The 3,890-nt window shown below is 39.9% G+C and overlaps 2 long non-coding RNA genes across 2 annotated transcripts in view; one reads left to right on the top strand and one right to left on the bottom strand.

The window, feature by feature from the left end:
* Positions 1–3,890, top strand: part of LOC116697215 (uncharacterized) — a 142,360-nt gene that overhangs the window by 6,053 nt on the left and 132,417 nt on the right. The gene's annotated exons all lie outside the window — the stretch shown is intronic.
* LOC116697217 (uncharacterized) overlaps positions 1–3,890 on the bottom strand; it is a 17,941-nt gene that overhangs the window by 7,814 nt on the left and 6,237 nt on the right. Inside the window, exon 3 of the long non-coding RNA XR_004333969.1 lies at positions 3,105–3,111. This is a non-coding gene — a long non-coding RNA (uncharacterized LOC116697217). The remainder of the gene's footprint in view (positions 1–3,104; positions 3,112–3,890) is intronic.

Here is a 3,890-nt window from a genome sequence, read left to right as displayed (position 1 = left end):
CTGAGAGAAGCGCTCCCCTGGTGAATATAAAAACAAGCCGTCCCTTGCAGTTGGTCTGTATGGACTATCTTTCACTGGAGCCTGATGAAAAAGGGACGAAAAGTCATTACAGACCATTTTACTAAGTATGCCGTAGCGGTTCCAACAGCTGATCAAAAGTCAAGACAGTGGCGAAAGCTCTATGGAACAACTTTTCATTCATTATGGATTTCCAGAGCGGTTGCACAGCGACCAGGGTCGGGACTTTGAATCAGCCCTGATCAAGGATCTATGTATGCTGCTTGGCATTAAAAAGACAAGGACAACACCTTACCACCCACGTGGAAACCCCGTGGAGCGGTTGAACGACCTTCTTGAGATGCTGGGGACACTTGAAGAGGGACAAGACAAGTGGAGGGATTTTGTCAGCCCCTTGTCCTGCATAATATTGCACTAAAAATGATACACTGGCTATTCTCCTATCAGCTGATGTTTGGTCGCCAGCCAGACTCCCAGTTGACATAGCTTTGGGCTGAGCCCTGAGGGAGCAGTAAACATCCCACTCTGAATACGTCAAGAAGCTGACAGAGATCTATAAGCTATCGCTGGCCACTGAACACAGTTTGAAGAATGCTTTACAGAACAAACAAAGGTTGACTGCAAAGTAAGAAATCCACACTAAAAGCTGGAGACAGAGTCCTTTGTCGGAATGTCGGCATCAGAGGAAGCATAAAATCGCTGATCGATGGAGTGAAACTATATCACTGTTGTTAAACATCCAAGACTCCCTGTATATTCGTTGTCCCGGAACACACAAGTGGACCTGAAAGGGTTTTACATAGAGACCTGCTTTTGCCATGTGGCTTTCCTCCCTCCACTGTCAAAGAAGTACATCCCAGTGAGCCCAAGTCCAGACAGAAACGTGATCACGCACCTTTCCTGTGGATGGAGCTGAAGAGATGAAATGTCTGAAGAGGGGATGAGTTGAGTATTCCTCCCTTATGACCAACCTTCAACTTTGACTATTGCTGGACAGGAAAGAGGGATTCTCGAGCAAAGGGTGGTGCTGTAGGATCTACTGACGAGGAACCCAGATGAAAATGAGCCTGTTTCTGTAAGTCAGGAAGCTGTGGGAGTTTTAATGTGTCCACACTGAACCCTGCAGCTCCAGCATTTGAACCTGAGGACGTTGGAGGTGGTGGAAGTAGTAATGCAAGTCAAGTTTCTACACTCACCTGCATCGGAGATTGTACAAGCCAAAGGAATTCCTCCTGTTCCTGCAATGGACCTGAGTGAGCATAGTTCCAGAGATGGACCAGAAAATGGATTGGAGATGGCAGAGGAAACGGAAATGTTGAACTCTCAGTCAGAACAACTGAGGTTGTCCCCAAAGATAGACAACGTTGAAGATCCTTAGGGATAAAACAGCTCCCAAAAACTACCTACCCAACTCTAGGGAACCCATTGGTCACAGTTATGCACTCCATTTTAACTGGGTTAGACCAACTTTCTCCCAAACCCTTTCCCTTGACACTGTACCTTACAATGTCACTTAACCCCCTTAGCATCTGAAATAGTGTAGTATGCAACATGCAAGGATGCATGCAGATTTAGAAGGGAGGATGTCCCCACTCGAAAACACCTTCTGCAGTATGTTTCGCTGCACACTATATTTGTCCAGTAGGTGGCATGGTGGCGCTGCATAGAGGGGAAATTGCTTCACTGATGTTTAGAGAGAAGATAACACCGTGAATGTAGCAGAACGATAGCGAGCTGAAGCTATATTTATATTTTCACACTAAGTAAGAAAATTACAAAGAAGATAACACTGAGAGCATTTAAAAGGTTTTTCTCCCACCAAACCTGCTCTAGGAAGGAATAGCAGAGCAAAAGGGTCGAAATTAATACAAGGAGTTTACTTGTATTCCTTTTCTCCGGTGAGTGTTTTACACGTGTTCGACATTTGTGTTACTAGCAAACAGCGTGATAGATGTGTTAACTGAGTTAAACACTCTTTATTTTTTTTTTATCTGCTATTAGTTCTGTTTAATGTTTAGTGATTGCATAAGAAAAAAAAACAATCGGTGTTGAACATGAGTTTAGAGATTTGAAATGCTATTCCATGTTTAGAGATAAGCAAGTTACTATGGGGTAAGCTAGTGCTTGATTGTCATCTAGTGAAGCAAAGATTAAAATAGAATTTCGCTACTACGGTTCATGAATAAGAATTGTATTCCCAGATCTGGTAGATTGAGTATTGAGAGAGAATAGAATATTGGCCTGCTCTGCAGGTTGGTTTTTTTTTTAACGCATGGTTCGAGTGAGTTCCATTGGACGACTTCACCATTGGACACGTGAGGCAGAGGAGCAGAGGCGTGATTGGTCGTCTTGCCTGGAGCACGGACTGCTTCTACTCACCCTTTCTTCATTGCTTCGCACAGATACGCGCGATCTCACCACACTACATAAAAAAAACATACTACCATCGGTAGAGGACTTGGATTTATTATTTGGGGTTATTTTATCAGAGCTCTGAGGTCATTTTTTTTCTGTTCTTTTCTCAAATTTTATGGAAGAGTTTGAAACAAAGACTGATTTCACAACAACAGGACAATACAGAAAAAAAACAAATAATACGTTTGTGTGGATAATTGATGTGTAATAATGCCGGCTATAGTTTATAAGTAATTATTCTGGTATTTTTCTATTTTTCTCCTCTTTTGAGAGTTCCTTGAAAAGCAGCACTTCACTCCACATTAAATAAGTGCCCCTTACATGTACATACATACATACATACATACTGTACATACATACATACTGTACATACTACATTACATACATACATACATACTCATTTCTACCTACATACATATACATTATCATACATACATACTACATTCATACATACATACATAACTGTACATACTGTACATACATACAACTGTAAATACTACATTACACTACATACATACATACATACTGTATACATACATACCTACATACATACATCCAGTATACATACATACATATACATACATCACATATACATACAGTACATACATACATACATACATACCATACCATACATACATACAACATGTATACATACATACATACATACATACTTACTTACTGTACATACATACATAAATAAATACATACATACATACATACATACAGTACGTATATACAGTACGTATATATATATACACAACAACTTGTTTAAAGGCAGTTTCTTAAAACGGGCTGAGTATTTCTCTGTGAATTGAGGGCTCTGATACTTCACAGTATTTTTATAGCACCTCGACCTGCTTTATAATCAAAATTTAAAAAAGGCATAGAAAGCTTACTTTTTACAAGATGGGACCTTTTTTTAAACAGTTTTATGTTATTATTCACAAATGATAGAAATATCAAAAGCCATTTTTAATAGTCCTCCATCCACACCTTATACATGTGTATAATAATTGGATTACATCTCACAGTCTTTGAAGATATAAGTGGTGGTATGAAAGGAAATGATGACGATGGGAGGTTATAAAGATAAAAACTTTTAATTTGTTTCCAGCCCGGTACGTGAAGAGGGTCAGACGTCTATGTCCAAAATGCCCTGGCCTGTGCAGCCCAGTAGGAGTCAAATCCGTTGCATTTAGACCTCCTTCCTTTATTGGTCTTTGTAAGACCCATGATTAAAAAAGGAATTCATCACGCACACAGAAAGATAGACCCACCATACACAACTCAGGTACGTAAAAAGCAAAAGTTTATTTAGTAAGGTTAATACCCTTACACTAGGGGGAACAGAAACCCGTCAAAATGAAACAGGAAATGGAAAACCAACCAGAAAATGACTTAGACTAAGACTTAGACTTCTCTCTATTGATCCTTTGGGATGACTCCCGCAAGGAAAT

The sequence above is a fragment of the Etheostoma spectabile genome, chromosome 10 (genome assembly GCF_008692095.1).
Source record: "Etheostoma spectabile isolate EspeVRDwgs_2016 chromosome 10, UIUC_Espe_1.0, whole genome shotgun sequence".
Taxonomy (NCBI): Eukaryota; Metazoa; Chordata; class Actinopteri; order Perciformes; family Percidae; genus Etheostoma; species Etheostoma spectabile.
Note: the sequence above shows the minus strand (reverse complement) of the source record. Positions and strands in the feature narration are given on the sequence as shown.